The sequence below is a fragment of the Diceros bicornis genome, chromosome 18 (assembly GCF_020826845.1).
Source record: "Diceros bicornis minor isolate mBicDic1 chromosome 18, mDicBic1.mat.cur, whole genome shotgun sequence".
Lineage (NCBI taxonomy): Eukaryota > Metazoa > Chordata > Mammalia > Perissodactyla > Rhinocerotidae > Diceros > Diceros bicornis.
The window spans coordinates 13,558,944-13,572,877 of NC_080757.1; the positions used below are offsets into that span (position 1 = coordinate 13,558,944).

The 13,934-nt window shown below is 37.6% G+C and overlaps 1 protein-coding gene across 1 annotated transcript in view; it reads left to right on the forward strand.

Annotated features, from left to right (window-relative positions):
- UBE2G1 (ubiquitin conjugating enzyme E2 G1) overlaps positions 1-13,613 on the forward strand; it is a 107,303-nt gene extending 93,690 nt beyond the window's left edge. The window contains exon 6 of the mRNA XM_058560028.1: positions 10,572-13,613. The gene's annotated coding sequence lies outside the window, so the exon portion shown is untranslated. The remainder of the gene's footprint in view (positions 1-10,571) is intronic.
- The last annotated feature ends 321 nt before the right edge of the window (positions 13,614-13,934 follow it).

Genomic DNA, 13,934 nt, shown 5'->3' on the forward strand with positions numbered 1-13,934 from the left:
CTGGGCCGGCCCCTGGACTATTTTTAAGTTATTGATTTGTATTCTTGTCAGTTCCCTTTCTTTATGGTATCTTTGGATGAACATAGGTTCTTTATTTTAATGCAATTGAATATTTTAGTTCTTTCCTGTATGAATTTTACTTTTTGTTAGTTTCTTCCCTGCCATCAGAAAACTACTATTGTATATTGTCTTCTAAAAGTTTTATAGTTTTGCCTTTCATATATGGGTTGAATCCACTGAAATTGATTAGTGTATGATGTGAGGTAGAAGTTCAACTTGACCCTCCCACCGCCTAATACGTAGCTGTTGACTACATCATTTTTTGACAAGTCCATCCTTTCACCACTGATATAGTGTCGGTTATGTTATAAAATTACATTTCCAGGTATGTGTTGATCTTTCTGACCTTTCTGTGTTTCATTGGTTGGCTTGTCTGTCCCTGAACCAGTATCACACTGTCTTAATTTTTATTTATTATTTTTATGCTTAAAAGCATCAAATGCAAAGGTACAAATCAGAAGTAAGGCTAAGATCTATCCACCACTCATTCTGTTTTCATGTTTGATATCTCTTGTTTCTGAAAAGACTCATATCTACTTTTAGATCTCTTTGTAACAACCTGAAATGGGGAAAATTAAAATTACTTTCGCTTATCACCAGATATAACCATAACCTTGCCATCGTCAAATTATTTGTTTTTCACCATGTTTATATCTCTCCTGTTTATTTTTGCTACTAATCCTTTCCTTAAATCTGATACCTCCCTCACATCTAGTCAGTGGTCCATGGCTTTTCCCTTCTTTTGACTCTTGCTTTCCACCACCTTAGATCAAGTTCTGGTTACTAGACTATTGCTTTTGTCTGCTGATATTGAGCATCTTTCATGCCTGCTTGCACTTCATCCTGGATATTTGTCTTGGATACAACTGCCACGTTAGTCTTCAGAAAGCTCTCCTCATTGCATTGGTTCTTTTGTGGGTATGACAATATCTTAGGAACAAAAAACACCCTCAGGGCTTGTTTTTCCCAGTCATTTTCCAGTCAGAAAAGAGCTTGGCAACAACAAAGAATTGAAGAGAAACAAAATAACAAATATTGAAGCCTAAGCTTATATGTGATTTTACCTTATAAACAGTACTTGATAAATTTAGGAAATAGCCAAGAATTTTATTGATAGTATATTGCAAATTAATTAAATAAATAAATACTAACGCAGTGTCACAAACAAATTTTGTAAGGGATTATATATTATCTCCTTTGCTAATGGGATTAGAGTTAATTTATACTTGATCATAACATACACTTGTCTTTAAAACATATTTATCGAGACTAAAGTTCACTTACCAAGAAGAGAGAGGCAAAAAATAATGTTGAATTAAAATACCTGGGGCCGGCCCAGTGGTGTAGTGGTTAAGTTTGTGCGCTCTGCTTCAGTGGCCTGGGGTTTGCAGGTTTGGATTCCGGGTGCAGACCTATGCACCGCTTGTCAAGCCATGCTGTGGCGGTGTTCCATATAACGTAAAGGAAGATGGGCACAGATGTTAGCCCAGGGCCAAGCTTCCTCAGCAAAAAGAGGAGGCTTGGCAACAGATGTTACCTAGCTCAGGGCTAATCTTCCTCACACACACACAAAAAACAACACAGAAAACCTCCTTGCATAGAATAGCTTAATTGAAAAACAATATAATGTTAATGATGAAACTAAACTAATAACTTAAAGGGTAAGGAAGCAATGATTAGAAATCTTGACTAACATAGGTCAGCATTGTTCACACATTAGTAACAAGCATCGTTTTTTAAAGTTGCAGGTACTCCAGATATATTCATACCTGCACGGTAATGGCTTTGCACTGTTGTGAAAAGGTGTGGCAGCTGGAGTTCTTGATAGAACAGAATTTTAAATGAAATTAATACACTTATTTTTTGAATGATTAATTTTAGTTGCTATTCCTAACTTATTATGTTACTTATTAAGCTCAGGCTTTTGTGTAAAAAATTATAGTCCTTGAACTATGTGTTTTCCATTGATAAGAACTGAATAAAGGAATTTGTAATTTGTTGTCATTTTGTAGCTCATCAGGAGGATCTTTTGGCCCACCTATGGGCAGAGACAAACATTCTTTGGGAAACATTGATTAATGAGGAATTAACACAGACTTCTTAAACTAGCATTCAAGTACCCAGTATTGTCTATTGTGTATTCGTTAAAAGTTACTAGTAGTTTCCCCTTTGCTCAAATAGTCCCCCTCTTTCTTAAATGCATCTCACAATTTGCTCAGCAAGCATTTGAGTACCAGCTATGAGCCAGTTCCCAGACCAAGGATCTGGTATGTGTCTACTTCTTTTGCCACTTGTTGAGATGAGGTCTGTCTCAAATTTCACTTCTTTCATGAAGCAATTGCTCTTCGCCCCCACATTCTTCCCTTTCTGAAGCACTGTAGCATTTAGAGTCTTAACTTTCAGTCATTTATGAATTTGTCTTACTCCTCTCATAAAATTGTCTTATTCCTTTTGTTAAATATAATATGACGCATCTGAGAAATAAAATGCTCAATAAGTACCTGAACCCAGTCATCTGTTTGGATTACACTACAAGTGAAGTCATTTGAAAATTGGATTAAAGGGGCCAGCCCCGTGGCTTGGCGGTTAAGTGCTTGTGCTCCGCTGCTGGCGGCCCGGGTTCGGATCCCGGGCGCGCACTGATGCACTGCTTCTCTGGCCATGCTGAGGCCGCGTCCCACATACAGCAACTAGAAGGTTGTGCAACTATGACATACAACTATCTACTGGGGCTTTGGGGGAAAAAATAAATAAATAAATAAATTTAAAAAAAAGAAAATTGGATTAAAAAATCATATCAAAATCCATGACTTAACTAATGTCTTCTAAAAGTGGATCTATGTTTTACTTATTACTTGATGCACAGAGCATGGTATGATGTAGGATTGAAGTGCCTACATAATCTTTAAATGTCATTGTCATTACATAATTTTTATACTTAAGGCTCTACCATAGAAGCCTGTTGCCTTGTAGCAGATTTAGCCAGCCTGGCGTATCACTCAGACTCTTCTCAAAGGCTAGCTTTTTTCATTGCTTGTCAGCATGCACTTCCTGAATATCCTCAGTATCTTGAGTCATGTGGAGGATGTACATGTGAAATAAAACCCACAATAAGCACTTGTAAAATGTACACTCTTATTTGGATTGAATGAAAAGTAAATTTAATTTTAAGTTGTTTTTAAAATATCTATATCAAAATCCATAACATACAATGTTTTCTAAAAATGGAAGTATTACGTTTGATGTACTTGGCCTAGAATTTCATTTTTTTTTTAATTTTTATTTATTTATTTTTTTCCCCTAAAGCCCCAGTAGATAGTTGTATGTCATAGTTGCACAGCCTTCTAATTGCTGTATGTGGGACGCGGCCTCAGCATGGCTGGAGAAGCGGTGCGTCGGTGCACGCCCGGGACCCGAACCCGGGCCGCCAACAGCGGACCGCACACACCCAACCGCTAAGCCACGGGGCCGGCCCCTAGAATTTCTTTATTTCACCTTTTTTTTAAAAATTTTACTTATTTATTTATTTTTCCCCCCAAAGCCCCGGTAGATAATTGTATGTCATAGCTGCACATCCTTCTAGTTGCTGTATGTGAGACGCGGCCTCAGCATGGCCAGAGAAGCGGTGCGTCAGTGTGCGCCTGGGATCTGAACCCGGGCTGCCAGCAGCGGAGCGTGTGCACTTAACCGCTAAGCCACGGGGCTGGCCCTCACCTTTTTTTTTTTTATTGTGGTAAAACCCACGTAACATAAATTTACCCTCTTAACAATTTTTACGTGTGCATCACAGTATTGTTAACTATATGCAAATTGTTGTACAACAGATCTCTAGAACTTTTAGTTTTGCATGACTGCAACTCTATACCCATGAACAACAACTCTCTGTTTCTCTCTCTCTCTCCAGCCCGTGGCAACTACCGTTCTACTTTTGTTTCTATGAGTTTGACTTCTTCAGATACTCAAATAAGTGGAATCATGTAGTATTTGTCTCTTTATTTCACTTTTTCTTAGTGTTTATGCTTTGTCCTATATAAAGATTATTAATAACCTTATCTATCTTCTAATTCAGGTGTGGGATGGGAAGAAGAGAGAGGAAAAAGGTAGAAACAAATCTTCACTTTCCCACAGATCAACAACATAGCCATATTCTATACCACTAGAAAAGAAGACTCTTTTTGTTCTGCATGAAGGCTAGAGAGATTGTGTTGGTTCTCTATTGCTATGTTACGAATTACCTAAGATTTAGAGGCTTAAAACAACATTTGTTATCTCGTAGTTTCCATAGACCTGGGATCTGGGTATTATGACTTAGTTAAGTCTTTTCCCTCATAATGCTGCAGTCAAGGTGTTGGCTTGGCACTGCAGTCATCTTAAGGCTCAACTGTAAGAGGATCTGCTTCCAGTTTCACTCAAATGGTTGTTGGTAGGATTCTGTTCCTCACTGGCTGTCGGCTAGAGTCTTCCCTCAGTTCTTTGTCATGGGGGCCTCTCCATAGGTCAGCTAACAACATAGTGGTTGACTTCATTAGAGGGAACGAGTAAGAGATGGGAGAAGATGAGCTAGATGTTGTGAATGTTATGGTCTCCTGCCCAGAGCAGCAATCATACCGTAGCCTGCTGGGAGTGTTGCCTGCTGATAACTCATAAGTGAGTTGCTCTCTAGGAATTGTCCTCAGGTAAAAGAGATGACTTGCCCAAATTAGTCCCCTTTCCTGGGGGTCACCTGCATCCAGTGACTGGTTGATTTGGGGAAAGGATGAGTTGGTACAAAGGCCTGGACCACTGGCTCTCTTTTCTCAATTTGGGAATTCTCTGAAAGGCCATTCCAATGTGGGATTGACTGAGGCCCTTGTTTCAACTATCCCCTCAGTTAGTTCATCTCCTTCTGCTTGATCCTCTTTCCCTTTCTTGTTTTTGGAAGCACTTCCCAGTAAACTTTGTACAAATCTCTGCCTTAGAATCTATTTCCTAGGGAACTTGACCCAGGATACTAGGCATTGTGTAACCCATCACAGTAAGATAGAAGACTTTCTACCTTACATAGTTGCAGATGTGTGTACGTGATCCAGAGTCATTTCTCACAAGCAGGAGTATATGTGGCTCCATATATATGGCTTCTGTGCCTCCAAAGCAGCCATATTCTCTCCATTGCTTATTTGAGATCACATTTGGGGTGATTATCACAAGAGGACCACATCCTTGCTGGGTTTCTATTCAGATCATTTAAGGATTAGCCTCCACATCTCACCCATATCTCCTTAAAATTAAGGCTCCTGAAATGTTGAGCCTTTTTGATCTTCTGTGACACAATAAGATTATGGAGAAAAGTGAAAACTGTACCCAATCTGCTGCAAGGATTTATCCCTTTCACTCCCACTGTTGCAGATGATCTATAGTGATCTTGTTGACTGAGGCAGGGAGGAAGCTTAGCTATCCCCAAAAATGTTTTAAAACATAAGACATAAATATGAAAAACAAAACTATTAGAACAAAATAAAGGAGAATATCAGCGTAGAGAAGGATTTATTAGGCATAAATAACATACCCGTGAAAGGAAAAAATTTGATAAATTTGGCTATATCAAAACTGAGAACTGGACCGGCCCCGTGGCTTAGCGATTAAGTGCATGTGCTCCGCTACTGGCGGCCCGAGTTTGGATCCTGGGCACGCACTGACGCACCGCTTCTCCGGCCATGCTGGCCGTGTCCCACATGCAGCAACTAGAAGGATGTGCAACTATGGCATACAACTATCTACTGGGGCTTCAGGGAAAAAAAATAAAATAAAGGACAGAAGTTATAAAAAAACAAAAAACTGAGAACTTAAATATTATGACAAGACGAAATAAAGAAAAACAAGTGACTGTATAGCTGATATTCAGGATTTCTATCTAGAATCTACAACCAGCTTTCTGCAATTCAATAAGAAAAATATCAGCACAAAGGAAAATGATATGAATAGATAATAAATAGAAGCAGAAAGAAAGCTGATTGTTATGCATGTGAAGAGTAACTCAACTGCATTTGTAATCAGAAATACAAAGCTAGTGGGGCCAGCCGGGTGGTGTAGTGATTAAGTTCACATGCTCCGCTTCAGCAGCCCAGGGTTCGTGGGTCCAGATCCCGGGTGCAGACCTGTACACTGCTCATCAAGCCATACTGTGGCAGCGTCCCACATACAAAATAGAGGAAGATTGCCACAGATATTAGCTCAGGGACAATCTTCCTCACAAAAAAAAAAAAAAAGAAACAAAGCTACAGGGAGATAACATCAAATCCATCAAGTTGTCTAAAATCAAGATATCTGAGAAACCCAAATGCTGGTAAGGATTGGGGAAATGGTGTACTTGAAATACCGGCATAAGTGAAGCTGTTCCATCAGCATTGGAGAGCAATTTGGTAATATCTAGTCAAGTTGAAAACATATCTTGTGATTTAGGTGTATAGGTTAGAGAAACTGTAACACATGTGTATGAGAGACGTATACAAGGATATTGCTTGCAGTTTTGTGTGTCATTTTTAAAAGGCCCATCTGTAGAATTGATCAATTGTGATTGATACAATGGAATATTATCCAGCAGCTGAAATGCATAGTATAGACTTAGAGTTATATATAAGCACCTGATTAAATCTCAAAAAACACAATCATGAGTAGGAAGAACAATTTGCAAAAAAGAAAAAAACAACATAGAGTATGTTACCGTTTATGTAAATAAAAAAGTAAAACACACCATATTATTCTTCATAGCTATATGGTAGACAAGTTTAAAAAAACCAGAGATTTGAAGAAATTAATATAATTGGCAATAATGCTTAATTTTAGGGCAGAGGAAGGGGGACTGGGAAACAAAGGGGCTTTGCCTTTTTTCCCTTAACTGTCAGTCTTCAAGCACATTTGGCTCATCTTACCTCTCCACAGAAAACTAAATTGTAAAGATGCCAGGGGCTGCCTTTTAGAAAGGCTTAATTTTAGTTTTGATTCTTAATCTCTGTAGCATGTGACACTAGCGATCATTCCTTATAGAAGTATCTTCTACTCTTACCCATAAATATCATGGCTCTCTTGGTTCCTTCTAAATGTGACTGCTACCTTTCGAGTTTCTTTACTCCTTTGCCTACCTTTTTATTGTTGCTCCTCTCTCTCTCTCCTCACTTCTCCCTTCTTATTCCCAATTGCAGGAATAAAACCGGCATTACAAAAATTCGGAATATAGAAACTTCTAGAAGGAAAAGTAAATCTCTTTCCCATCTTAGCCGCCTAGTCCTGCTCAAGGGTTTAATCTTTCTGAAATCTAATTCTCCTCCCAACACACATGTAACACTTAAGTGTGATATATGTGTCTGTGTGTACAACATAAGTGTATACATAGCATACATTCTGTCCCTTTTTTTAACATTGTCTTTTGATATTTTGTTAGCTCAAAAATATATATCTGCTTCCTTTTTAACAGTTGCATATTATTAAGGTTTAAAATTTATATCTCGAAATGAGAGGTAACACCAAGAAAGGTGACTGTGAGCTCTTACCCTAGCCACCAAAGAGCTGTTCATTTAGCCAGTTAGACCAGGCATTAAAAAAGTAAGATTAAGCCACATTATGAGCTCTAGTGGGAGTAGAAGCAGAACATGGCTTTGAGAAGTCAGCACGTGACTAAATATTGAATGGTTAAGACAGAGGTTGGACATAAAGCTGCTGGTGAGATTGGAAGTCTCCAGAGTAGAGATAAAGACTCATTTGGTGTAAAGAGTAGTACTTACTATGGCCAAGGACAACATCTTGCACAATATCCACATTTAGGGAACAGAAGGAAGAGACGGAGACAGAAACATGGGCTGATTGGTCACAGGGAGGAGAGCTTGGAGAGTAGTGAAGTATTACAGACCTCAGAAAGGAAATGGGTGTGGATGGTCACTAATGCCATGGCATAAGAAAAAGAATAAGAATAGTTCATTTTTGAGGGAAAAAGCCAATGGATTGGTAATGGGGGGAGAGGAGTTGTCTAGTAGTGTACTAGATGGCAGTGTAGGATGAATTGGAACTTTTGGAAGCATCTGTGTGAAAGATAATGGGGAAAACTTCCTTGATGCTAAGCTGTTTAACTCACGGACTGCTTTCACTTAAGAATGGTTGAGATTATTGGAACACTTACCCCTGAGTGAGGAATTACTTTTATTATTGTCTTTAACATAAAAAAAGTGGTTTTTCTCTGCTTTGTATTTGTAAGGCCTTTTAAAAAGATTAAGTTGTGTAGCCACATAGGAAATTAATGATTTGATTCTAGTTTTAGAAATAAATGAAACAAGACATTTTCATCCTTTAGAGATTGAACATTCTCCAGATTTGTAGGTTAAAAATCAGGAATAATTAAGAGAAAGTTTGAGGTAAAAGACAGATACTTAAATTATTTCATAAAGACATACAGTTGATATAATTTCAATTAATACAAAAAGTGTGTGATTTTTAACAAGAGGCAGATATATTTTGACTTAGAAATGGGATATGCTTACAAAAATATGAAAGACTTTCAGGTCAGTGTCTTTTATTTAGGGTGTTATGCAGGTAGTTCAGTTTCACATTTGTCTTTCTAGGGAAAAGAACAACAAACTTGCTTTGTCTGTACTGAGGCCTTTTCTCTGTTTAGCATATGTTTTATTCAAAGGAAGGAAAATAGATTTTTCTATTCCTGCTGAAGAAGCTAATGCTATTTAAAGCTGGATCCCCACTGTTAAAAGGCTGGATTGCCTGACTTTAGGTGTTTAATGACTTTCCATAGTCAGTCCTCTCTGGAGTATTCTTCTTTAAAACCTCACACGGAAACAGTTTTTAAATGATTCTTTTGTGGCCCTGAAATTTCTTATTCATATCACAGGGGAATGATTACTGAATGTCCAAGCTCTCTATAGCCAGTTCTCTTTTAGCCCTGAGAGATTAATTGGCCAGGGATTAATTTGGGTGTCGTATAGTCTTTGGAAAAACATTCAAGTAACATTACCTAAAAGTTACAATGCCTATTTCATAACAATGTCTCTTAGTTTCAGTATATGTCTTAAGATTTTCTAATAAAATGTGTGTGCACGTAGGTGTATCTGTGTGCAAATGGTAGAACCTGACTTTGGTGAAGGTGATGTATTCACATTTGGTGTATTCAGTGCTTTGCTAGGGACCATTTACATTGATTGGTACAACCCCTTTGGAAAGAAATTTAGCGGTAGTTCTACCTCTGAGGAGCTATCTTAGGGAGGTAGTCTAAATTAGGGAAATAGGCACATGTAGGGCCACAGATAGGCCCATAGCTTGCTTTCTACCCACAACAGCTTTGGTATGGTTGAATTTGGGTGATTGTAAGATTGGTAAATTCATTCAGGGCTTTAGAAGAAGACCCACTGAACTTTTAACATGTCTAGTATGAATTAAATATCTGCCATAACTCTAAGTACATTTGGCTTCTTTGTTAGGAGTTTAAAATTATATCCCTTGAGTTCATCTTCTGTTCAAATTCTTTGTGCCCAGCATTGTGCATGGCTGATGATACAGGTTTCTGGGTTTCTGAAACACTTGATCTCATATAATAGTAATAGGTGTTCTCCTCTCTGCCTCCCCCTCCCCCCTACATATTTAAAGCACACATTAATATAACAAAGTCTCTGAAAAGTCCAACCTTTAAATGATACTTTTTTTTTAACTTGAACCTAGTGTTTTCCTAACTTTTTGAGCAAGAAACTCTGCCATTTATTAGCTGTGTGACCTTGTTTCACTTTTCTCTGTAAAATAGGGGGAAGCTCCTTCATATAGTGATTATGAGCATTACGTGAGATAAGTTTGTAAAGCACTTAATACACTGCTTGGCACATAATAAGCAATCAATAAGACGGTGGTTGTTTTTATTTAGATGTGGTTCTTGACTTGTAGGCAAATTGAGGACATGAGACCCCAAGATACAAAACAATAAAAGACGGTAATTGGGATAGAGGGTCGGTTATGGGAGACTTTATGGAGAAAATGGGTTTGGACTGGACCTAGAGAGTTGGATAAAATTTAGCAAGTTAAAAATGTGGCAATCTTAAATTGTTTCTCTGAATATCCTTAAATATTTGTAAATTCCCAGATCACTTAACTTTTAAGTAGTTGTTCTGTTTTTGACTCTAGATGTAATATAAATTGGAAGATATTTGGAGTATTGAAAAATCTAAATTATAGCTGTACAATAGAACTTTCTGAGCTGATGGAAATATTCGATATCTGCAGTTCAATATGGTAGTCACTAGCCATATTGAGCACTTAAAATGTGGCTAGTGTGACTGAGGAGCTAAATTTTAAATTCTATTTACTCTTATTTAAATTTAAAGTGAAATGGCCATATGTGACTACCATATTGGACAAGCACAACAGTGAGCTTAAAATGAAATTAAGGATTTGTTTCCAAAGAAATAGAATACGAATGAAAATTTCTAATGAAGTAATTCTTTTGAAATTTATAAATTCTTTATATAATGCTGTTTGTTTTGTTGTAGGTCTCCAATTGAGAAACATGGCACTGTTTTTCCTGCACTCTACCCACCTATTGCTGGACTTCTGTTGTAACAAGTTGGCAAACACTGGCTGGAACTGGGCTGCAATAAAACATGCCAGTATCAGTGCTGACAAGAGCCTAACAAGTGCCAACTTACCGATGATTACGCATTTTGAATTCTAATGAACTGTTTTAACCTTCAGGAAGAATTGTAAAGACCTGTACATAGCACAACATGATCCGGATAATATATATACTATTCATGTACATCCACAAATACACCTTGTACCAAATAATGCTTTCTTGTAGTAGAATAAGAATCGTGTAAATTCTAAAAGATTTTAGCAGGTTTTCTTTCCCTATTCATTGTTTCTTATCAGTTTTAAAAGACTCCTTAAAGCATGTCAGATGAAAAGCAATTAGGATTAAAAGTTTCCATTTAATTTCCTTTAAACCATTGAGGCTTCATTAAACTCTTTTCACTTACTAAACTTTTGTATCTTCTTTGTTTTGACACACTCCCCTTTGCTTTTATTTCTTCTGTCTGCCAGAAAGTTTTCAAATCATTTAGTTCAAATACTCAAATACTTAATAAGCAACTACTTGATTTTTAATGATGACTTCGGAGGAGTGGTCATCACTAGGTGCTTTGTCCTTTTTGTATTCTAGTTGCACCCACCTCTTGGATTGGATGTAGCAATAACATTTTTTGGCTGTTGAGAGCTCTTGAACTCGCTCATTATCCCAAGAACTACAGAGAGTTGGTTCTGGATTCAATTTATTGAAATATACCCCAAACAATACAAAATTCTGATTTGGTTTTATTTTTTGTCTTCCAGTTACTTAATGTTAAGGTTGGATGAATAAAGCATGCACAGCTACAGGCTTTCTACTTAACTTCTGGGTTTGCTATTAAAAATGCTGTTCACCCTCATATCCTTCTCCTTAGCCTTTCATATTTCTTTGCCTCTATTCTTCTATACTGCAGATTTTTCCCACCTATTGTACAAAGAAATTGCGATGTATATTTTCATGTAATTTGATTTTGGAATTCTGTCACCTTATGTAGTGAGTTCTTCCAAAATATAATTTTTTTCCAATAATTGTCAGTTGTTGGCTTTTATTGTATTGAATGAAGGTTATACTGAATGCCAGAGAAGTGCAGTTTAGAAAAATCTCAGGTTGATTCCTTATGCAAACAAACTTAATACTTGAAAATCACATGGCCGTGGCAGTATATGTATTGGGCTGTATCTAGATTCTTACATGAATCTCAAAGTATTACAGGCGTGTAAATGCATTGCTATTTGACATGTAGATTCTGTCACTGACATAGTGCACTTGGATTTTATTAGTGTTTGAGCATAAGTGTATTTCATATCATAAGTTTTCTGAAACAACTTCAGGAAATGGTAAAATGAGCATTTGCAGTGTTAACGGCAGGCCCAGGTTCCTCTATGTTTGCTGTGAGGTTGGTATTGGGAAGTAGTCTTTGGTTATGTAAGAGACAGAACTTTGAGATAGTACCAGATGGGACATGGTGTTTAATTGTGAGAATCAGTGAGAATTGGTGCATCACTGTTCTGTGGGGTTTGGAGAAGTGCTTTGGCAGAAGAGTGAAAGGATTCCTGCAAGTAGTCCAGTCCTCTACAAACTTTACATGTCCTTTTTTAAGCAGAAGTAAAATGATTGAGGATGTAGTCACAGTAGAGAGTGATTTTTCTAAATCACAGTCTGTTCTCCCCCTGAAGCATTATAAAAACCCATAAATGTGTAATGACTGAATGTGAAAATTGTCTGATTTGATTCATTGCAGCCCAGTTTTCTTTAAGAACTTCGTTTGTGATTTTATTTTTTTCAAAGACTAAAAAATTGTTGCCCCGAAGTGCCAGTACTGCACACCTATCTGGGACTTTGAATGCAATCCCTTTTAAATCTGAAATTGTTCATGTGGTGGTTGCTCGTGGCAAAATGGAGTCTGAATTTTGCTCTCCTATTGCTGTAAGTCTGCTAGCAATCTGTTGAGTTAAAACATGGGTTTGACTCTTCAGGGAGTAGCAAATGACCTAGGAACTCAGGGACAACTATTCTTGAACTTTAAGTGCCACTTTAATGCAGTTACTTTGGTATAACCATGTGTTTTTTAGGGCTAGACCTAGGGGAGTAGAAGGGAGAGCCAGGAATGAGTGCATCTCTCTTTACACTGCTTTCCACCTAGTGCCCTGACTGTGCTACATAGGGAAACACAGGCCACGATAGATGTTTGGATTTCTTTTCCTCTGTCAGAGGTGTCATCTGTGCCTTTCCCAGTGTTCATCTGACAGTGTGAATTTAAATGTGTCTACATTTGATATTAAACCACACTCACGTGACACTGATCCAGGTGGCTTCTGTCCCACCAGTGCCTCATCATTAGTGTGAGGCAAGTCCTCTCTGCTTTAGGAAAAGGATTTTTCTCCCTAACTTTGTGCCAACTATCAACAACATCTACATAGTCTTATGGACTGTAGAACTATTGGCTGTTTCCTAAATTTATTCCAGGTTCTTGTGAAGGCTTACAGATTTCAGTCTGTGCTCATAATGGGATGGATGATCTCAGTGGCTTTCTGGCCTCTTTTTGTGAGTTTGAAATCCATATGAGGTTGGTTTTCTTGTCATTATAAGGTAATATCTTTGTGAGGTTATTCCACTAGTGCTCTGATCACTTGGGTGTCATAGTATCTTTAATGGCCTTCACTCTTGTTTGTGAAATTTTATTTTATATGCTCACTCACCCTCTACAAATCTGCCCATTTTGGGTTGTGATGCCTGTGTATTTTTGCCCGTCTGGTCTCCAGTTGGTGGAATTACCTTTTTGTACTGCCACTTCTCAGCATCTTTGAAATTTGACATAATGTTGCTTCATTCCAGTTTTTTTTAGTTCTGTAATTTGTTGATTGTATTTAACTATGTGAGTTCTGTTGTGATGTTTACTGTATTGTAAAGCACCTCGATCATGTGATGGGTGCTCTATAAATCAATAAATGATGACTTAGAGGCTGTATCATGAGCTATTTTGGTTTTAGGATGCAGGTCTCAAAAGCAAGTTGTGGGATTATTTCTATATGAACAGCACATAGTACCAAAGGGTCCACAGGGGAACCTTGATCAAGATTTTTAAAACTTCATTTAAAGAAGGGAATGAAGGTGGAAAGTTTACTTCCAACCTGACATAATGGTCTTAAAATTTCCAGTACAGGGCCAAGCACCATTCTTAATTGGTTTCTGTGCATGCTGATTTAGAACTTTAAATAAAATGAGCACGTGTTAGAGCATTATTGGAGATTTTGTCTTTGGCCTAAACTGGCTTTACCATAAAGATAAG